At 41.1% G+C, this 23,805-nt stretch overlaps 1 protein-coding gene and 1 pseudogene across 17 annotated transcripts in view; one reads left to right on the top strand and one right to left on the bottom strand.

Annotated features, from left to right (window-relative positions):
• The window catches only part of CEP112 (centrosomal protein 112), a 537,631-nt gene that overhangs the window by 22,474 nt on the left and 491,352 nt on the right, over nucleotides 1-23,805 (bottom strand). The gene's annotated exons all lie outside the window — the stretch shown is intronic.
• Nucleotides 723-4,410, top strand: LOC126939472 (dynactin subunit 6-like; annotated as a pseudogene).

Raw genomic sequence — 23,805 nt, 5'->3', positions numbered from 1 at the left:
AGGCTTGAGCCACCGCGCCCGGCTGACCACAGTTTCTTTATCCACTCATTGATTAATTGGCATTTGGGTTGGTTCCACATTTTTGCAATTGCAAACTGTGCTGCCATAAACATGCATGTGCAAGTACCTTTTCCATATAATCACCTCTTTCCCTCTGGGGAGATACCCAGTAGTGGGATTGCTGGATCAAGTGATCGTTCTACTTTTAGCTCCTTAAGAAATGTCCACACTGTTTTCCATTGTGGCTGTACTAGTTAACATTCCCAGCATCAGTGCAGACATACTCCCTTTTCACTGCATCCACAGCAACATCTATTATTTTTTGATTACGGTCTTTCCTTCCTTCTTTCCTTCTTCCCTTCCCTTCCCTTCCCTTCCCTCCCTCCCTCCCTCCCTCCCTCTTTCTTTTTCTTTTTCTTTCTTTTTTTTTTTGAGATGGTGAAGTCTCATTCTGTCACCCAGGCAGAAGTGCGGTGGCATGATCCGGCTCACTACAAACTCTGCCTCCCAGGTTCAAGTGATTCTCCTGCCTCAGCCTCCTGAGTAGCTGGGATTAAGGCGTGCACCACCACTACACCCAACTCATTTTTATATTTTTAGTAGAGACAGGGTTTCACCATGTTTGCCAGGCTGGTGCCGAACTCCTGACTTCAGGTGATCTGCCTGTCTTGGCCTGCCAAAGTGCTGGGATTACAGGTGTGGGCCACCACACCCAGTCGATTATGGCCATTCTTGAGAGTGTAAGGTGGTATACAAATGGTCAAAAATGCTCAACATCACTAATGATCAGGAAAATGCAAATCAAAACCACAATGCGATCTCTTTTTATATTTTATCAATCATTGTAGAGTGTCTGGAACTGAGGGGTGTCTGGTAATATCCCCTAATAAATCAAAACCACAATGTGATCTCTTTTTATATTTTATCAATCATTGTAGAGTGTCTGGAGCTGAGGGGTGTCTGGTAATATCCCCTAATAGAGCTGTCCAGTAGGAAAGCACAGACTGTTTTGTAACCTTTTGATTTAATAAAGTGTAGGGGTTAAGAGCCCAGACGCTGGAACTGGTGTGTCTGGAGCTGGGTCTGAGTTGTGCCCTTAAATCTGTGTGCTCCCAGAAGGAGTAACTTCTCTGTGCCTCAGTTTCCTTATCAGGAAAATAATTTTCAAGGCCACTGTGAAGATTAGATGATTTAATACCTGTAAAACTTGTATAAGAGTTGCACATAATAAATGTTCAGTAAACATTAGTTATCATTATATGACTTAATGGAGATTTTTATTATATATATTTCATTATATTATGTATATAGTATGAATTATATTTATACATATTCCATTTAGCCAATTCTCTATCATTAGACTTTACTATTTCCAATTATTTGCAACATTAGAAATCCTTATAGCAAATTATTTGCTTAAATTAGTGATTAATTGAGGCCTCCATTGAAATGTTTTTATATTTTTTAGTATCTGTGGATTGAGAAAGTACCTTACCAAAAGCTCCTATGAATTCAGAATCAATTCTAAATGAATTTAGATTTTATAATTTAAAACAATCCATATACATTTGAAAAACAGTAGTGCCTGTTTATCCAGGCTACCAACAATGGCTGGTGAGTGCCTTAGTTTGGGCTGCTATAACAAATGCCATAGATTGAGCGGCTTAATCAATAAGCATGTATTTCTCACAGTTCTGGAGGCTGAAAGTCCAAGATCAGCGTGCCAACATGGCCAGGTTCTTGGCAAGGGCTCTCCTCCTGCTTCCAGTTTATAGCAATGTGTATGTGGACCTCCTCATATGGCCTTTCCTTGACGCACTCTGGTCTCTCTTTCTCTTTTTATAAAGGCATTCATCTCATTATGGGGCACCTACCTTCATGACCTCATCTAGATCTAATTACCTCCCAAAGGCCACCTCCAAATACCATCACACTTGAGATTAGGGATTCAACACATGAATTTGGGAGGGGACACAAACAGTCATTGTATAGCAGTGTGCATACGGATTTTCTCAGATCCTTGTCAGTAACTCTGGCCCACAGGTGGGGAACCATTGCTTCACTGTAAATGACTTAATTTAAGGGAAGGATCTCAGCTCAAAACTCTTTCCAACTGGATTTCCACCAATACATAGGAGGACTAAGGGAAAATAACATATACTTCTACTCATTGTGGATTAGTTTATTCAGAACCTGTTCTCTGAATGCCGGGCTTAGCAGAATGTGTTAAGCAAAGTGAGTCTGACTGGTGGGGAGACTGAAGCCGGCAGGAGGAGGGGAGGGAGAATGAGAGGTGACTTCGGAGCATGGCATGTAGTCTGAGGGAGGGTGGACAAGGGCAGGTACTGCAATTGGCCACCTGGTGTAAGAAGAGTGCAGCAAAAAGACACAGGGCTTCTGAGGGGTGGCGAAGGGCCAGAGGAGGTGGGCAGGAACTGGGCACAGGAAGGAGGCTTGCTGGGAGGGATCAGATGTAACATAAACAGGAATGTGGAGGATGTTTCTGAAGGATGGGCCTCTATGCAGCCAGTGTTTTTGCATAGGCTTTTTAGGGGAATGAGTATATTTTGGTTTCAAGAATAAGAATGAGGTCGGGGCGTGGTGGCTCATGCCTGTAATCCCAGTACTTTGGGAGGCTGAGGTGGGTGGATCATGAGGTCAGGAGATCGAGACCAGCCTGGCCAACATGGTGAAACCCCATCTCTACGAAAAATACAAAAATAAGCCAGGCGTGGTGGTGCGCACCTGTAGTCCCAGCTACTTGGGAGGCTGAGGCAGGAGAATCACTTGAACCCAGGAGGTAGAGGTTGCAGTGAGCCGAGATTGTGCCACAGCACTCCAGCCTGGCAACAGAGCGAGACTCCATCAAAAAGAAAAAAAAAAAAAGAATAGGAATGAAAGAAATACTAGTAAAAGATGATGCCAAAAAAAATGCTGTAGTACAGGTGAGAAAATGCACCGCCTTCTAAGAAATTCCATTTTTATTGGGGTTAAGGTACCATGTGTTGCCACAGCAACTGCCAAGAAAAATCCATTTTAAGAAAGGTGCTCTGCTGCAGAGCTCGTGTGCTTTGATTCTGAAATATAAAGTGAAAATGTAAAAACAACTGCAATTTTCTTAACGATCTTAAAAATATTCATTTCCCCCCTTTCTTCAATACCATTTCCTCTTCAGGTTCTTTATTCTAACTGGCGTCTTCTCAAAGTAAGCACGCAGCGCAATAGGAGTCCTCCGTTCCCTGTTCATATGAACCGTTCCACCGCAAGGGAGTGAAGCCTGCTGCTTAACGGGCCTGGGACTCCAAGGCAAGGGGGTGGCGATGCAGGAAGCAGTTGCCGACCTCTATTGTTTGAAGGGTGGCATGAACTAGTTTCTGGAAAGGGTTATATTTTCAGGGCCATTTTCTGATCCCATGGAGAGAAAGTTGGCTTTAGCATGAGTGAACGGTTCAAACCTAGCACTTTAATTAGGTTTAGATGCTCTAAATCCAGCTTCAGGTAGTTCAAAAGATTCCCTGACACCAAAAAGAAAACAGGGGTCTGTTAAGTCTACCTCTAAGGATTCACACACAGAGAAAAGACAGAAAATGGGTAAGACAGTCGAAGACCAGAAACTTACTAATAAACTGTCTGAATTTGTTCATGAATCAAAGACTTAAATTCTGAATAAGATTGAGGTTGTCACTGGGGCCGTACCATGGCAGCAAAGACTCAGAAGAGGAGCTCAGACAGTGATCCATCCTAAAGCACGAATTATTGCGGAAGCCGGGCCAATAGTGATTGGCAAAGGGAACCTAATAGAAGAATAGGCCCTTATCATAAATGCTCCCTCGGATAATATCACTCCTGACACTGAGGATCCAGAACCAAAACCTATGATCATTGGCACCAATAATGTGCTTGAAGTTGGTTGTCATTCCCAAGCCATGAAAATGGGAGACAATAATGTCATTGAATTAAAAGCATATGTAGGCAGAAATGGAATATTGACAAGTGGCTGCCTCACTGGGGCTTGCTGTAACCTAGATACTTTTAAAGTCATCCCTGAGAATATGGTGATCTATGGTGCAGACTGCCTTCGTCGGGTGCAGGCTGAGCGACCGCAGCCCCGGACACTACAGCTGGATTTCTTGATGAAAATCTTGCCAAATTACCACCACCTAAAGAAGACTATGAAAGGAAGCTCAGCTCCAGTAAAGAACTAAGAACTGTACATGACATGAAGATAACATTTTGTCTTTGACTGCTGTCTTTTGAATGGGCCACAGTGTTTATGTACTCCTAGCAATTCACAGAATAATACATATTGACTTCATTTTGTAAAATTGGGTTGAGAGGAGAGTAATGGATTTTCATTGTAACTGTCCTTTATAATTCATATAAAATGTATTATTTTCCTATAACCTTGCTTCTTTTCTGATAATTGGCAGATTTAGCTTTCTTTTGTTATATAAACTGCTAGCCACAAATTTTAGTTATGTAAAAGACTACCCATGACAAGAAAGGACATATTGTTATGTATTTATATTCTAGCATAGACTAAACTGAATAAAATGCTGGTAACAGGGAAAAAAATTGAGGTTGTGATATAAAATAAACATGTGAATATTAAAATTTTGGACAGTATTTTGCATATCAGCAGTACCCTTTACTTCCTGATGGAGATGGCAAAGCTGAAACCATATTACAGAGCTCCTATTAATAAATGTGGCCTTGGGAGGTACTCATTTAGAATTTCACAAGACACATGTAGCGGAGATTTTATTCAGCAGCATTCATTCCAGCATTTACTCCAGCATTATCCACCAGTTTTCTGGTAACTGGAATCTACCCCTCTCCCATTCTCTGTCCCACCCAAGGGTCACGGGTAGAGTATGTGACAGGACCCTAAGGCAATCATCACATCACATTATCTGGAGCCATAACTATTTAGGGCCTGGGAACATGATTCAAGTCCAGGTAATCAGAGTCACTGATAGTCAAAGGATGCAGACTGACTCATCCACCAGACTTTCCCCGTGGATGTCATTCTGGAATTGTGACAACCGTCTTGCTACCACGGAGTAAGAAGTGAACTGAGGGTTTTGGCAATCCAGGGGAAGAACTGAGAAGTGGAGAAAAATAAACTGAGCCCTTCATCCATCCGTACCTAAAGTTAGCCCTGTCCTTGGATTTTTCAGCTTGGGTTAGATTTTCTGTCCCTGGCAACCCAAACGGTCTGAATTGACACAACATGGAATATGCAAAATATTCACTTACATTTATGTGTGTCGCATCTGTTAGACCAGGGGTCAACAGACTTCAGCCTGCAGACCAAATTTGGCACACTGCTTGTTTTTGTAAATAAAGATTTCCTGTAACACAGCCATGCTCATTTGTTTACTTATTGTCTGTGATTGCTTTCTCATGACAATGGCAGTATTGAGTAGTCTTGACAGAGACCTTATGGCTCACAAGCCCTGAAACATTTGTTATCTGGCCCTTTATAGAAAGTTGGTTGACCCCTGCAACTAGACTGAGCTCCACTAGGTAGGGACTGTGTTCGCTTTGCTGACTGCTACGGCCTCAGCATTTAGCATGGTGTCTGGCACATGGTAGCAACTCAACACAATAAATATTTGCTGATGAATGAACGAATCAGACAGAGCTTACAACCTTTGGTGTTAAGTCAGTCTTTGTCTCAAAATGACAAGGTCTTCAGAATGTCTAGAGTAAGCTCATCACACATGCTTTCCCTAAAGACAAAGAGAAGATTCTGTCATCTCAGTATTGCAGTTCTTAATCAGCACAGTGGCTATTAATAAGTAGGCTGGCTTCAAAGCTGAGAAAGTCGGAGGCAAACACCAGGGCCTACAGGGCTGCTGAGATCAAAGGGGATCTTAGAGATTCACCCCGAAGGAGGGGAGTTGGTTTCGTCATGTTCCTTCCTCCTCTGTGCTTCTCTGGTTTACTCACTATCAGACTTTTTATATGGTTGAGATAGTCAATGACTCACACCTCTTTTCTTCTAAAACCAAATGCCAGCTCCTTTCTTGCTAGAATATATAATTTTGGTCTCATTTCTAATGTTTTTCTTCTTACTAATAACATTCCTAATATGTTTTCTTTCCTTAGGTTGATATATACTATGAATACTCCACTCTTTCAAAGAAGAGCTGGTACAGGTCCTAAAGCAGTTTGAACAGTTCAGCAATTCTACAGGCATGGGATGAGAAAGGCTGAATGTAGAAAGTCTGGACAGGTACGTGTTGAAGAACGTGAATATTTGGAGGACCAAGTTTAAACAAGTTGGAAGGAAGCACCTTCTCTGTGTTGCAAGGTACATCCCTGAAAGCGTTTGGGGAAAACCTGGGGGAGGGATAGGGTGTTTTTCACTTCTGTTTATCATGTCTGACTTTCCTCTCAGAAAGAGGGTGACTAGGCCTTTTTGGTTGGGGCTAGACTTCCTAAAAAAGGTAGTTTTCATCAACAAAGGACCAAAACCCCAACCAAAGGGTAGGTGGAGAAAGACTCTTGAGGTTTATAACTGACTTTGCTAATAAAAGACCCAAGAAGACCTACAGAATAAGGCTGATACTTAGGGAGGCTCATGGGGGTTTTGGAGTCTCCCTGATATTTACAATTTGTACACAGAAGTAAGGTTGGAGCACTCGGAACATAGCAAATGCTTAGTAAATATTGCTTTAATGAGTAAACGGCTGAACAAAGTTGTTGCTGAATAGGTAGGTGGCACCTTGAAATTATGGAAGGTAGTAAAGGTTATATCAACAAATTGAGATGGAATGTAGTAAAAAATAGAAAAAGCAAAGAAAACCCCACATTATGAACACCTTATATGTGCCAGATACTGTATTAAACAATTGATGCATAATCTTTTACATGCTGTGATGATTCTAGTTAATTCTTACACACAATTTGGAAGACAGACATTATCTACTTACTTCATCGAGAAGGAAATAGGTTCACAGTGTGTTAACTGCTGGAACCACGATTGAAACCTGACATCTAACCCTGTACTGTGCCCATTTATTACTGGGAGGTGGAGAAGGGAAGAGGATTGATCTGGAAGCATTGTGATGAAATCTCAGGACAGGAGATTCTGGGATTCAGGGGGGCAGCTGGGAGCTGCTGGAGTGATCTAGGAAAGTGAAGAACTCCTAATCTGATCTCAGGTGACGGCTATGGGAAGGTCATAAAATAGAAGCTGATTAATTACCTGTCTTCGTAGAATAGAAACAAGAGATGAGTTATATGAGAATATATGCTTCAGCCATGTGCCTAGAAGAAGGGTGATGTCCCTGCAGAGACAAGGCAATGGGTACAGTACAGGGAGTTGGTCTGGGTGTGTGTAGGACACAAGGTATGTTTGGGGGTTTGCATGTACTTAGTTTGAGAAGCAGAGGAGACATTCATGAGGAAATATGCGAGTGGAGCTCAGGAGAAAAGCAGGACTAGAGACCCAAGAATCACAGGCCAGAAGAAGAAGCTGCAGCCCTGGGAATGGAAGAGCTCTCTGAAGGGGAAAGGGGAGAACAGGAATGTCCCAGGAGCCAAGGCTCATCTATAAGGGACTTCCACATTTAGGATGCAGGAGAAGGAAGCAGAAGCAGGGAATGACCAGAAATGGCCCTAGAGATGAGATGAAAGTTAGGAGAGTGGGGAGCAAGGCTTTGGGGTTCCCAAGGGTAGGAGGGAAAGTAGGTGTTAGGTGCTGCCGAGATCAAGGAAAATAAGCAAGAAGACCAGGCCATTTCGGCTGCAGTGAGCTGAGATCGCACCACTGCACTCCAGCCTGGGTGACAGAGTGAGACTCCATCTCAAAAAAAAAAAAAAAAAAAAAAAAAAAAAAGAAAGATCAGGCCATTTCTATCCCCTGCCTTGACTATCACCACCGCATAGGAAATAGAGTGGTCTAGACAGCAGATTAATCACGAGAGATTTTGGTGAGCAGCAGTGCTACAAATAGAGGAGTTTAAGAAGAAATTAATTTGTTGATAAACATATAGCTTCCTATTTTAAAGCAAAACTTAAAATAAAATATCCGCATCTAACCGTCAGTTAAATATCGTTCAAAGTATCTGATTTAGACAGAGTTCTGACCTGGTTTGAGGGTATTTTTCAAAAGAGGCAAGCTATGACTGCTCTTTCTTTTCTGCATATTTAAACTCTCGACAATTATAAATAAGCTAAACCTCTCCCTCAAAGTACCAATTATCTCCTTATGTTTGAGAAGGTATGAGTTGCCAGATATGGTATTCTATACAAAACACAAATCAGGAAGACAAAAGCAGCCGTTGTCCCACCGGTGTACCCCAGATTTACTTAGGCAGTTCGAACGAACATTAATGAGGATTTTGTGCATAAATCCCCCCACCTTCCAGCTAAAGGGAACCGAGACCCCACAACCTCACAGCAGAACATTTCTTAACACCATTGTAAACACTGACTCCATTCAGGAGTTTTCACCTTTACACAGCGGAGAGAAAAGAAATTTTTGTTCAATTAAAACTTAGGGAGTGTGACATCATCAAAAGACTTCCTTTAGGCTTTCTGAAAGAAAAAAGCTTATACTTTTTACATGAGGAGTAAAAAGGAGCTTCAGAAATACATAACTGACATATAATAGGCCGGGAAGGGAACAGGAGACATCAGTAACTCCTATATTACTGATGCAGGATAATGGAGGCCTTTACAGAGGTGATGAGATTTGACTGGAACATTGAAGAACAAGTAGGAACTTTCAAGATGGATGAGAGGAAGAAAAAACGGCTAGCCTGGGAAAGGGCAGGAAGCATAGGGGTGACTATGTGTGGCATGCTTCAGGACTGTCACAGGGTAGAGTATGGGTGGAGGTCATGGGGTGGGCAGGGGATAAGTGAGATAGGTGGAGACAAGGTGGTTAGGACTTTGAAGCTTATGCCAAGGTACCTGGGCTTTATTCTGAAGACAATGGAAAAACTAACTCAAGGTTTCTGATTGGAGATTAATATATCTTGATTTCCCCTCCCCTCCACTCCCTTCCCTCCCCTTCCTTTCCCTCCCCTCTTTCTTCTCATTTCTTTCTTTTTCAGACACGTTCTCACTCTGTCACCCAGGCTGGAGTGCAGTGATGCAACCACAGCTCACTTCAGCCTCCACCTCCTGGTCTTAGGTGATCCTTCCACCTCAGCCTCCCAAGGAGCTGGGACTACAGGCATATACCACCATGCCCTGCTGATTTTTGTATTTTTTTTTTTTTTTTGTAAAAACAAGGTTTTTGTCACGTTGCCCAGTCCAGGCTCGGCAATTCACCCACTTGAGGTGAGCTCAAGCAATCCACCTGCTTTGGCCTCCCAAAGTGCCGCCTGGACATACCTTGATTTCTGTTACAGGAAGAAAAACCTAATGTCATCATCATGCTTTTAGTTTTTTCTTCTCCAGCTGATTCTCCAAACTGTTGCATGTTTCTCTAAAATGCAGATCTGATCATCTCACCCTAACTCCACTCCCATATAAAAACAGTTCTGTGATTTCTTTTATCTGTAGATTAAAGACAACCTCCTTTGCATGGATCATCTAAGAACCTTCTCATATGATCTTAGACTAATTTTCCAGGACCTTGTGCTCCAGTAATGACTTGGCATTTTCCCCAAAAGTCCCACGTCATGTTGTGACTCATGCCTTTGCACATGGTGTTCTGTGCTCCTCTGCATCCTTCCTTCCTCTGAACTGGCTAGAGAACCACTCTCCATTCTCACATAGGACCTTCTCCATGACACTCTCCCTCAACCTCCGGTCATGGTAACCAACCTCTCCACTAAAATGCTTTGGTATTATGTTCATCTAACAGTTATTGGTTGCCACTTACGGAGTGTTTTCTATGTGCTAGGCACCATATTGTACTCTTTTGCATATATTATATTTCATTTAACCTTCTACGAATGCTATATGGTACTTTTATGGCTGTTTACATAAGAAGAAATAGGCTTATCCATAGTCACATAGCTACTTGGTACCTGAGTCAGGACCTGTGTGAGGTCTTCCTCACCCGAGAGCCTCCGCTTGTACTTCATTATCAGATACTATTGTAACTATGGATTTGCACACTGCTTTCTCCTATTGGACTGTGGGTTCCCTGAGAGCAAGTTCTATGTTGAACCAGAGAGCAATGCTATTTCAAAATTATATAAGATTAAATCATTATTCTTTTGAAGTTTGAGACCATTACATGGACTGTCTTTGCCAATGTAAAGACATTTTTGCTAACCTATTATGTAGGCTGGAGTTTGCATGAAGCAGAACATATCCAACCACGTAGACCTGGGCTCACTTAATCGGCGTTATACCTGCTCTGGGTAAGATGGAGAAACGGCAGCCAGTTAGTAGTTCACTTTCCATCTTTCAAGAGAGATTGATGTCTATATTTTTTTTTACACAGCAGATAAACTGGTAATGAATATATATATACACACACACACATATATATATGTTTATTTATTAAAAACATTTTTTTGAGATAGGGTCTTACTCTATCACCCAGGCTAGAGTGCAGTGATGTAGTCATGACTCACTGCAGCCTCAACTTCATGAGCTCAGATGATCCTCCCACCTTGGCCTCCTGAGTAGCTGGGACCACAGGTCGGCACTACTACGCCTGACTAAGTTCTGTAGTTTTTATAGAGACAGGGTTTCGCCATGTTGCCTAGCCTGGTGGTAACGAATATTAACTTGGCTTGGTCCACTTAGACATAAATGAAAGTACAATTTCTGTTAGAAACACTTACATAAGAATATGAAAAAGATAAGTACACTGTTACTGACTTAGACAAAACCAGTGCAACCTTAAGAAATGGTACCGGGAGAGCAATAGTTATGTTAGATTGAGCAAGAGGCTTCATCTTCTAATCTTTTTTTCATGATTATTTTCACTAGTGTGCTCTTTCAGGAATGTCTCCGTGCATTCTTTATAAAACTGTTGCCCAGATCTTTTTCTAAATCACATCAAACCAAAAAAGGTCAAATAAAGAGCAGAAGATTTTGTTCTTTCCGTTGAAGGCATTTCTTTAATATTAAAAATGTACTGAAATGTAGAAATCATATTCTGATGATGTCTGAAAAGAATTCATGGTAAAGAGTAAAAAGACAAAGAAAAAAGCTCTCAATAATCACTGGTGGCTGAGGGCCGCGGGGTCCTCATTGGGACAGCTTTTTTCTGTACTTCAAATGGCAGAAAAAATTCACGATTTAAAATGAGAAAAAAAAATCCTAAACATATGTGGATATTATGATGAATGCCACTCTTCATGTTTATTGGCCCACATGGTAAAACATATTATGGTAAAAATCCCAACTTCATTTATAAGTGGAAACAAACAGAAAGGGCATCTTTTCTTATTCAAATAGAGTTCTAGAGGGTGTGTTTTTGCTTTATTTCCAACCATAAGAGGCTCCCATCTGAAGGATCTTTCTGTGTAGCTTGAGTGCCCAAGTTGGAAACTTAGGTCTCTACAGCAATTTCATTCCCTCTTTATCTTGCACATGTATTTAAAACTGACGTCGGCAGCAGAGGCTAAGATTTTAGGGTTAAGGATACTATTTTATCTTGCATGATGTTAACTTTTTTCATCCAGCTTTGAGAAAACTCTTTTCTTCTCCTTCATTTTGATGAGCTGAATTAATCTTGCTTTTTTATGTTCCTTAGGAAGCTTTAAAACACCAAGACAGGTGAGACCAAATCCCTGTACTAAAGGCGGCTTATGTGATCTTTGTCATATCCAGTAATCTTATGTGATCTTTGTCATATCCAGTAATCTTGGAAATATAAGGGCTGTTGTATTATAAACTTAGGTTAATATATATTTTAAATGTCCCTTAAGGCAAAGTAGATGTTTGATGGAATGAGAACTTTCAAAAGACTTGTCTGAGATTTTTTTATTTAGTCTACACATGGTATAGCTCAACTTAGTTTGTGGATCACATATGGCAACCATAAGAAGTCTGAGAGAAAAAGTGGGGTGGCCAGTAGAAGGTAGGAGCTCCCTATATTTCTTAATTTAAACTATTCTGAGCCAATCGAATGGTAGAGACTGGTGGGTAGTTAGGTGAGAAAGTGCTAGGATGGTGGAGCTGCGTAGGAAACCCAGCCCACAACCCAGCATAGAACTAGACATCTGCATTTTATGCCAGCTTCCTCCTTTGCCTCCCTGATCAATGCTGAACGCCTAAGAGTTGACCAGAAGTAGCCTCTGTTCTGTGGAGGACCCAAAGGAAGAATCAAACCCTGTCTTCAAGGAAGTAACAGTTTTGGGGGAAGGCAAAATTAACCTATAAACATTATACAAGGCCGAGGCAGGCAGATCACGAGGTCAGGAGATCGAGACTATCTTGGCTAATACGGTGAAACCCCGTCTCTACTAAAAATACAAAAAATTAGCCAGGCGTGGTGATGGTGGGCGCCTGTAGTCCCAGCTACTGGGGAGGCTGAGGCAGGAAAATGGCGTGAACCTGGGAGGCGGAGCTTGCAGTGAGCCGAGATTGCACCACTGCACTCCAGTCTGGGCAACAGAGCGAGACTCTGTCTCAAACAACAACAACAACAACAACAACAACAACAAAAATTACACATCCAGCTACAGGGAAACTCAGTATAATAGACATTTGGGGAAAGAAAAAGATCTTTGGGCCTGGCATTGCTCGGGAAGGTCTGTGGGAGGTGAGTCTTGAGCTATGCTCCCAAAGCTGAGTAGCAGCTGGACAGGCAGAAGTTTGGCAAAAGGAAATTCCAGGTGAAGGAAAAAGCATGAGCCAAGGCGAAAATGAGTATGGCTGGTGTGAGAGCTGAGCACCCGCACTTGGCTGAGGGCTTGACGGGAGATGCTGGGGAATGCTTAGAAATAATATTGGACAGTCCATTAATTAAGTTTTAAGAGAACTTAAATGTCTGGCAGAGAGATCCAATAAGTGAGTGTGAGGCAGTTGTTTTTCTGAGCAGGGGAATAACATGATGACAATGGTATTTTAGGAAGATTGCCCAGATGTGACGCAGCTAGGAAGAGACCATTTTGTCCAAATCCAAGGTGATTAGGAGTCAAACAAAGATGTCCATGGGGAGAACGGAGAAGATGAAGAGAACTAAAGTGACATTTTGGAGTTAGAAATAACATGACTTGGTGATGACATAGTTACAAGATGTGACTGATGCAGCAGGTAGAGCCCAAGACAATGAATGCCAAGGTTTCCAGCCGTCTTCCTCTCAATCCTGATAACACTCAGCGTCCCCACTGAACTATCTTTGGTATCTTTGGTTTCCTGGTTTCCACTTGTCTTAGTCAGCTCAGGCTGCTATAACAAAACACTGTAGATTGGGTGGCTTAAACAACAAACATTTATTCCTCATAGTTCTAGAGGCTGGGAAATCCAAGATCAGGGTACCAGCATGGTCTGGTTTAGGTGAGGGCTCTCCTGACTTGCAGATGGCTGCCTCCTTACTGTATCCTGACGTGGCAGAGAGAGTGCAAGATTTCTCTTACGTCTCTTTTTGTAAGGGCATTAATATCACCATGAAGGCCCTACTCTCATGATCTTCCAAAGGCCCAATTACCTTCCAAAGGCCCCATCTCCAATACCATCACACTGGAGCTTAGAGCTTCAATATTTTGGTGGGGTGAGAGGTATTAACATTCAGCCCATAACACCACCTCAATTTTAATGCCTTTTTTTCCAGACCATAGATTTTTTTTCACCCCCACTTTGCTGTGTCATTGGCCTCCTTTCCATTGGCAAGCTGAGCCCTACACCAAACTGCTAAGACAATGCAGGTCAGGACAGGAGGTACATATAGGAGCCTCAGTCCATCAGCTGGAGACAACTGAATTCTTCTTGCTATTGCAGACCCAGTATCGGGGTCTCAGGATCAACTCAAGGGTATGCTTCATTAACCCAGTTCATATGCATGGGCTTCTGCCGTTCCCTCCTGCCTACTGCTGCAGGTCCTTGCTAGAATTAGAGCACAGGGCAGATGAAAGACGAGCCTAGGATACTGCGGGAAGTTCTGTGGAACAGAACTTTCTCTTTCCTTCCAATACGAGCCTGGAAACATAGGCTAAGGAACTGATAGCAAGTATCTTGCAACCATGAAAAAGACAATTTGTGGAGAATGGAGCCAACAATAAGGGAACAGAGTTAAAAAATGGAGAGAGAATAATTGGCTTTTGGTCACATAATTTGAGCTATTAGACTAAGCCTCCCCTGAAGCCAATGCTACTTCTCAGTTTACATGAAGCAACACATTCTTCTTATTGGTTAAACCATTTGTTCTCCAACCAGTTATTTCTAATAAACTATTTTACTGGGGCTGAGATTCCCTGCCAAGGACCTAGACTTTGCACCCTATAAGCTGGCCCCAGCAGTCCCCCAGCAAGGTAGTGAAGGCCACTCGATTTGAACTCTGCCACACCCTACTGGCTAGACTGGATTGCTCTGGGTACTGACACCTGCCCCAGCTCCCAAACCAACTTCCACATGTCCAAATACCTTGCCTACCTCACTGTTTACCTGCATTTCAACTGTGATCACTCAAAACTTGCCTACTTTCTGAATTGAGTTAGTTTCCTCGTGTAGTCTCTTGGTGGCTTAACCTACAATTTATACACAAAAACTTATGTTGCCGGGTTTTTTGGGCCAAACCTGAACTCTGGGAGCTCCCTGACACCTGCACGCTTTATCCCCAGGCTACCCTCTGTTGCTACAGAAAGTAAATAGCAATAATAAAATACACGCTTCTGTTTCATTAGGGTCATCTACAAATTCATGCTATTTAACCTCGATGGACCTTCTCCATTGCTGGGCAACCTTTAACTGGTCTCTGTTTTACATAGTGTGGGGGCCTTTTTCATACAATGTCTATCTCATGGGACACCCACATGCTTAGTAGCCAACATTACTGGTGATCTGCTGATGAGTGACCCTGCTGTAATCTAGGGTTCATTAGTCTCTTGTGCTGGGTGAAGCCTTTGGTAAAACTTAGGCAGCACCAGAGAAATAACTTTACACAAAGACAAAGAGTTTTGTTATTTGCTGTACGTCTTAATTGATGCAAGCCATCAAAGTAGGAATTGCAGAGAACAAGGTATAAATCAATAAAATAAGTAAATGGAAGTGATTAAAGGACAGAGCCACTTTAAAGCAAGCGTTGCCCAATTTCCTGAAAACATAACCAAATTGCTTTGCAAAAGAAATCATAATGGTTTGCTTTTAATTTTTCCTAAAGAGCACTAATAACAAATAATGGAAAGTTCAATTGATAATTAAATTTAAAAAAACAACACTTCACTTTTGGGCACTCATTCATCAGTGAGGCAGTATTCTTTTCATTTATCAGTGAGGCAGTATTCTTTTCAAATTATTATACTCCAGCAAGGCATACTCAAGGTACTTGGTTCCTTCGTACTCTTTCCCTCCGTATTTCAGATTTTATATGAATGAAACACAATGAGTCATTCCTTCTCTTTGGATCCTTCAGGATATTATTTAAACACTGGCATCTGGTCTAAAGGAAACTTAATGCTAAGTCAGAGGAGTATTTGAAAAATAGTTTACATCTGGTTTTGTACTACCCATCCCTGGAAGTATGCAGGGAGGGTGGAGGAAATGAACACATTGCTGGCTCTCTGGGCTGTGGTGATGGTGGGGCTGGGTCTTTTGGTGTAATGCACACCACAGCATTCCCTTTTATAAAGTGAGGGATTAGTGCCACCTTCTTTGTAGCAATGTCATGACCTCTATAAAGCTTCTTAAATTGAGGACAATGATGGACCCACCAAGCCTTAACACATGATTTAAATCCGATCTGACAGTACTTAAACCCAGAACTCCAGAAGGCTAATGGTTGAACAAGCTTGGGAGAATGTCCAGGGAACCAAATGTAGAAGCCCGATGAATTACGGAGGAATCACAACTCCAGGGCAATGGAGTGGGGAATAACATGACATATTCTGAGTTGGTATCTTTTATAGGATTGACTAAAATTGCTGTCCCACTATAATGTGCTAGAAAGCAAAAAAATATTTATTATTTTCACTTGTACATCTATAATTTAAGAAGGATATGAGTTTTAACAACATTTGCACTGTTACACACACACACACACACACACACACACACAACCTATTAAGTGGAATCTTTCATAGAGGCTAAAAATTAGAAGCAATACTATTTTAGGGTGGTCATTCACTTTAGGTACAGGTATACAGTATTTTAAATTTCTCATACTTAATTAGACCAACTTAGAAACCTGATTAAAATCAGTTTGTGATATTTGTATACTGAGGATAAACATAACTTGTAGAACCATGAAGAGCAAAACACGCAATAATGAGTCACAGCAGGACCCATGGAAGCTCACCTAGCAGTGACGTCTGACCTGCAGCAGCCACCATGCTCAGAGGGAGGCCGATGCCCGCGTCACTCCCTTGTGTACTTTTTTTTTTTTTGAGACTGAGTCTCGCTGTGTCACCCAGGCTGGAGTGCAGTGGCGCCGTCTCCACTCACTGCAACCTCTGTCTCCCAGGTTCAAGTGATTCCCCTGGCTCAGCCTCCCAAGTAGCTGGGATTACAGGCATGCACCACCGTGCCCGGATAATTTTTGTATTTTTAGTAGAGATGGGTTTTTGCCATGCTGGCCAGGCTGGTCTTGAACTCCTGACCTCAAGTGATCGGCCCGCCTCAGCCTCTCAAAGTGCTGAGATTCCAGGCATGAGCCACTGTGCTCGGCCTCCTTGTGCACTATTCTTAGGGGACCTACTCCATTTCAATAAACTACAAGTTGGTGACAGGGCCAATGTTTATTTTGGTTTTGGCTTGTAAACAATTCACACATGGAAAACACCTCTGCCCTGCTCCTTCGGTAATGCCCAGGGCCCTCCAGGTACGCTGAGCTCTTCAATACACACGTTAAGCCTTCCGCATTTAGTCAGGAACTTTCTACCCACATCCAAGAGACCTTATTACCCCTGTGACTTGTATTTCCACATTTTTCTTTTCCTAACTCAGATCCCCCACCTGGAAGATCTTCTGTTTGTAGTTAAGCACTAAAAGTCTATATAATTCATAACTGCAAGGGCAGAGAAGGCAGAGAAAACTCTAAAACCACCTGACTGCATGTGGCTTCGGGAAGCAACATTCTCGGGATCACACAAGCTGAAAAGGAATAAAAGTGCTTTCTGACAACAGCACCAAGTTAGAGTTACTTTCCCTTCTTTCCTGGGATGGAACAAGAAGTGTTTCCTTTCCTTTCCATGTTTGTTAGAATTTGGATCGTTTCTATTCTCTCAACTCAGTGTTACTGATTGGCTGGAAGAGTTTGTTCCACCCTTTTAGCCAAAGTCACTTTTGAACAGGCTGTTTTCGACTGCCAGGCAAGCACCATACAAAATTGGCAAGAGATGCTTTTCTTTGGATCGTTTGGCCTCTCCTTTCTCTCTCCATCACTCCACTTACGGAATCTTGCCCTCCCCATCTAATGCCCCGCGTTGTCACATTTTCTCCCCATTTTCTCCTAGCAAACTTCTTTTGGTAAAGTCTCTAATGTGTGACCATTTCAATGGGTAACTTGCATTAAAAAGCCTCTGATTGTCAAGTAAAGGTCCAGTCCCTAACACCTGAATGTTTTGGCCCCCATCAGTTCAGTTTTCGGCAGGTAGGCAGGGGAAGCATTTTGGGACAGGGGCAGCTGGCCCTTCTCTCCTCACTGAAATCGCGCTACCAGTTTGACTTCGCCTGGTGTTAAGATTAATTCTTTTACTACTGCCTATTACTGACTCATTTCTCTTTCCTTTTGAAAAGATGTTATGAGATCGAGCCCCAAATTCAAGCATAAAACTAGATTTGGTGGCAAGAAATTCTTTCTAAGGAATAGTTTTAGACTTTAGAGTCTGATATGCCAGAGTGAAATGCGTGTGTTACCACAGGGGTATAAATGTAGGGCTGGAGTTTGAAAAAGAGTATGCATAGCCTAGCGATAACAATTTGAGAATCATCACAATAAATGAGACCTGAAGCCAGTGGGGATAGATGATATCACTGAGGGAGAGAGAATGTATAGCTGGAAGAAGTAGGGAATAAATACCAGAAAACAGAGATTATCTACTGTATGGGGAAGGCCCAAAATCAGAAGTCAATAGGAGAGATTGAGAAGCTGAGGTCTAAAAAAGGAGAAGAAAAATAGGATTATGTTGGGGTAAGAAGTCAATGCAAATTAACCTCAGAAATCTCTTCTACTTGGCTATGAGCTCCTTCAGGAAAAAGACTCTCTTATTTATCTTACAGTCCAAGGCTAATGGCTCCTGGTACATAGTAGGTGCTGAATAAATGTTTGCTGAATAAGCACCTTCTCTTTTTAAAAATAACCTGCTTGTCGCTTCACTGGGGCATATGTTCTTTGAGGTTTTTTTTTTTTTTTTTAATTGATGCTTAAAAGAGGGTCTGAAACTTTCGTGTTCTGTCATTTTCAAAATATCCTCTAATTATACCCTAATAGTTATATAGGTATCATAGTTAAAATTTCCCAACAGGCAGGATTTCAACTCACTGTTTGGGTCCTGTTACTTTCTGTATATTTTTATAACTCAGTTGTAACTAAAAAAAAAATAATAACCCTCATAATTGAAATTCTCAAGAACTTTTCTATTTACTGGCAGTATATTAATATACACAAATGCAAACACATTTATTTTTCTTTGTCCCCTATTTAAAAACTGAATACCAACAAGTGTCAACTTTTAAAACCCATCATGCATTCTTCAGGCTTCACCTTAACCCCACCTTCCTCCAGACTTAGAAGCTCCAAAACATCACAGCTCACGAAGAAATAGAGCCTGCAACAATTAACCAACTTAATTTTCACAGACGCTACCATCAGTCAATACTTATTACATATTAATTTTCACTTATTACATATTAATTTTCACAATCAGTTTTTCACAAGCTTCACTAAAAAGGTCAGTATACACCTATGCAAAAATGTAGCCATTTTAAGAATTAATGAAAACTAAGTAGATGCTACTTCAGAATTATGAATCTGACTGTCAGCCAACTCAGGGTCCAAAACCTTATGGAATGTATTACTCCTGTATTTACTGATCATGCAGTTGAATGCCTGCTTTGTACAAAGCACTGTGGTAGTGGGGTGGGGGGAGCACCAAGATTAAGCTCAATACAGATAACTGGGGAATCAACTTACACTACAGTTGTTGAAAAAATAACCCATTATTATAAAGAAATTTATCAAAACAACATAATAGATATAAAGAGTTTAAATATATAAATATTCACTATTATTTCTAAAGGGAAGCATATTTCTCAGATGTCTGTTGGGGTTGTTTGGCTGAGAAGGGGGTGGGTAAAACAAATAGTATGCAGCTGGTGGAAAGAGAAGGAGTATAAGCAGGTGGCAAAAGGGAAAACAGTAGTCAGTGGGGGTCAGGAATCTGAAGGTCAGACCACAGGGTGACATCACAGAAAAGAGAGCCCTGACTACACTTTAAGAGCTCCCGAAGGGGAAATTGGGAGGTAGCATCAACAAGGGGAGAAGTACCCCCACGTACGGGAAACGCTACGTCTCAGAAAAGAGGATCTTGCACTGTGTCTAAGGGAGCCAATGATAGGTGTAAGAGAAAAGGGCCAAAAAGTCTCTTTGTGACTGATGTAAGGACAAGAAGAATGGTGTTTCCATCCTGCATATGCAAGAGGACTTGGAGGCTTTCTGTCTCTCACTGGTACAAACTCCCTGTACCAACTGGAGAAAAACTCTGTTCATCTTCTGTGTGGTGAAAGTTGACTGTGGAACAAACAGATATACTATATACACCAACACACAACATATGTATATGTATGTGTATGTGTATATATAGTACATATGTGTATGTGTATATATAGTATGTGTGTATTTATAGTGTGTGTATGTGTGTATATATCTATTTAGTACATATGTATGTGTGTGTGTATTCCTACTATAACATATTCACTGCCTTCAGAGGAGCCTTAGTCTAGTGGAAATGACAAAATATGTCCACAGGTAATTAGAATGAAGGTGATGTGTCTGAACTCAACAAAAGGTAGCTACTAGAAATCCTCAGGAAGCAAACTCTTTCAGTGAAACTTAGGCATTCTCATTAAAGAAAAAGACAAGGCCACATACTATCACTGGTACTACTCGATATGGAACTGGAGGCCTCACCTGTGCAATACGACAAACATTAATAAATAAGGATGAAATATACGCAGGAAGATACAAACATTTTACCTGTTTAGGAATGATACAACTGCCTACTTAGAAAATTTAAGAAATCAACTGAAAGCTCATTAGAAGTAATGTTGGTAAGAGCTCTGGTGAGACAACGGTGATACTCCTAAATACCAGAATTATCCATTTAGGAAAAAACAAGGGAAATCCATGAAGAGAAAATATACCATAATACATTTGGGAATAAGTTTAATAAGAAATGTACAACACAACCATCCATATTAGGATAGATTTCAATTGTAATGAAAAAACGAATGAAATGCAAAGAGATGTAAAGTTCCTGAATGGGAAGACTCAATATTGCAAAGATGTCAATTGTCCTGAGACTAATTCATAAATTCAATACAGTCCCCATAAGACAATCAGTGGGATTAAAAAAAATGAACTCTACAATCTTAGCCCAAGATTCACGTGAAGGAGAAAATGCTTAAGAATAACTAAGACAATTCTTTAAAAAGATGATGAGAGGAGGCTTCTCTTTATAGAGGATATTTACTACATATTAGTACTCTTCCAAAAGGTTTTACTTGTAATGCCTGATTGAATCCTCACAACAAATTCATAAAGTGAGTACCGCTATTAATCTTTTTTCAAGATAGGGAAACTGAGGCAAATCAAGCCAATATCTTGCTTGAGGTTCCATAGCAATTAAGTGGAAGTGGCAGAGCTGGGATCTGAAATCAGGCACTGTGACTCCGTAGCTCATGCTCTTAAGTACCATAATAGATGGCTCATACTGGCAGAGGAAATCAATGAGTGAGAAAGAAGAAAAAGTCCCAGATTCACACGCATATCAAAAATTTGATTTTTGGAAATGATGACATTTCCAAAAAATGTGAGAAATATATCTCAGTCAGTACATGGTATTAGTATTAATAACTGGCTATCTATTTGGAAGGGAAACTAGTAAGATTCCTGTATTAGTTTTCTATCATTGCTGTAACAAATTACCCAGTTAGCAGCTTAAAACAACACAGATTTATTCCCTCACAGTTTTGCAGGTCAGAAGTTTGAGGGAGCTCAGCTGGATCCTCAGCTCTGGGTATCACAAGGTCAAAATCAAGCTGTCAGCTGGCCTGGGCTCTTATCTGGAGGCTCTCGGGGAGAATTCACTTCTAAGCTCATTTGGGTTGTTGGCAGAATTCACTTCCTTGGCACTACAGGGTTGAGGTTCCCATTTCCTGGCTGGCTGTGAGCTGGGGGTCCCTCTCATCTCCTTGCGACGGCTACTCCTCATCAAGTTGTCCTCTCCCTCTTTAAAGTGGCAATGGCGCAATGGTTCTCATGCTTCAAATCTTTCTAGCCACCCCCCGCCCCCTTTTGCCACATTTGCCATGTTCTTCTGCCTCCAGTTACAGAAAGTTCTCAGCCCTTAGTGGTCATGTGCCTGGATCGGCCCCACCACTTGGATAATCTGGGATAATCTCCCTTTTTTAAGGTCACTGATTAGTAACCTTGATTATATCTTCAAAATCTCTTGCAATGCAATGTGCATAGTCACAGATGCCAGGGAATGGAGTATGGACCTCCCTCATGGGCCATTCTGTCTACCCCAATCCTTATCCCACATAATATCTCACATAACATAATAAATTTGAGGTAGATTAAAGAGTTAAATGTATGAAACAAAACTCTCAAAAGTATAAGAAAATAAAAGAGAATATATTTCATAATCTAGGTTAGGGAGGACCTTCCTAAGCAAGCTTGGAAACCATAAGGAAAAAGATAGAAGATAGTCTTCTCAAAAAATTAAAATATTGAATAAAAATTAAAAGATAAGCAATTCTGAGAAAGTATTTGCAACTTATCTAACTAGCAAATAATTAACATACAGACTATGTGAAAAATAAACTTTTTTGTTTTTTTGGAGATGGAGTCCCACTCCGTCACCCAGGCTGGAGTGCAGTGGTACAATCTTGGTTCACTGCAACCTCCGCCTCCTGGGTTCAAGCCATTCTCCTGCCTCAGCCTCCCGAGTAGCTGGGATTACAGGCATGCGCCACCAAGCCCAGCTAATTTTTGTATTTTTAGTAGAGACGGGGTTTCACCATGTTAGTCAGGCTAGTCTCCTGACCTCAGGCAATCCGCCCGCCTCGGCCTCCCAAAGTGCTGGGATTACAGGTGTGAGCCACCGTGCCCGGCCAAAAAATAAACTTCTATAGATGAAATTAGAAAAACAAATCAATAGAAAAAATTAGCAATAAATGTGATCAAGCAATTCATGGAAATGCAAATGCTTTCCACTCTTATTAATGAATGTTTAGATAATCCATTCGCAGGTCTGTTTCAAAATGTTAGACAAAGCAGGGAAGAATTATGGGGTCAAGATCCTGGAGATGACATAAAGCAGGAGAATTTGTAAAGCTGGCACGTGGGGACATTTTTACATGGTGGCCTTTGCCAATTCTAGAGTGGTTGGTGAGAGGCTGAGAAGCTGAACAAATCTTTCTTTTAACAGTTTCACACACAAAAAATCCAAAGAGACAAAAATTGCAGTCCAGGGCTCACTAAGGGGGAGTGTCTGATAAAATCCCTATGCTTTGGGTGGATTCCAAAGGGCTACACTCTAGGAGTAGGAGTGAATTGGAAATAAACCAGCTCTCTCCAGAAGTGAAGTTTAGCTTCAAATCATCTCAATCTCTGAAAATAAATTAAGGCTATTCAAGATTACAAGTGCCACTACCTGTCTATCTAGAAACAAATGTAAGTTCTCTGGAGGAAATTAACATCATCCTAGGTCATAAATTGTTTCTATAAATTTTCATGTAAAATATCTGGCACTCAATCAAAAACAGCCAGACTCACAAGAAGCAAGACAACATGCCAAGAGAAACAAAAGACAATGAAACAAGATCCTTGTGAGCTCCAGATCATGGTTATGAGACTTAGACTTTATAAGAACCAAGACACAGGTCCAACAGAATAAGAAAAATGATTGTGAATTTTGATACAGAATAAGTAAGTCAAAAAGAACTAATTAGAAAGTCTAGCTCTGGAAAATATAATAAGGAAAAGTAAGAATGAGTTTAAGAGTAGGTTAGACACAGCTAAGGAGAGAGTTAGTGAGCTAGAGGCTGGGTAAAAATAAAATATCCAGAATAAAAACAGACATAGGAAATAGGGCTAGAAGGTCTAATATATATATAATTGTATTTCCAGAAGGAAGACACAGAGACAGAGTTAGGCAGAAGTAAAAACAGAAAAATCTAAATACCCTAACTACTAAAAAAAGTATATCCATAATCAATTACAAATCTACCAACAAAGAAAAGTCTAGGTCCAAATGGCTTCATCAGTGAACTCCACCATATATATTACAGGTGTCCACCACCATGTTCAGCTAATTTTTGTATTTTTATTAGAGATGAGGTTTCACCATATTGGCCAGGCTGGTCTCGAATGCCTGACCTCAAGTGATCCACCCACCTCAGCCTCCTAAAGTGCTGGGATTACAGGAGTGAGCCACCATGCTCAGTACCCCAAATATTTTAAAGGAAGAAAGACTATCAACTTTATACAAATTCTTC

The sequence above is a fragment of the Macaca thibetana genome, chromosome 16, assembly GCF_024542745.1.
Source record: "Macaca thibetana thibetana isolate TM-01 chromosome 16, ASM2454274v1, whole genome shotgun sequence".
NCBI lineage: Eukaryota > Metazoa > Chordata > Mammalia > Primates > Cercopithecidae > Macaca > Macaca thibetana.
The sequence above is the reverse complement of the archived record's forward strand: the minus strand, read 5'-3'. Positions and strand labels throughout refer to the sequence as shown.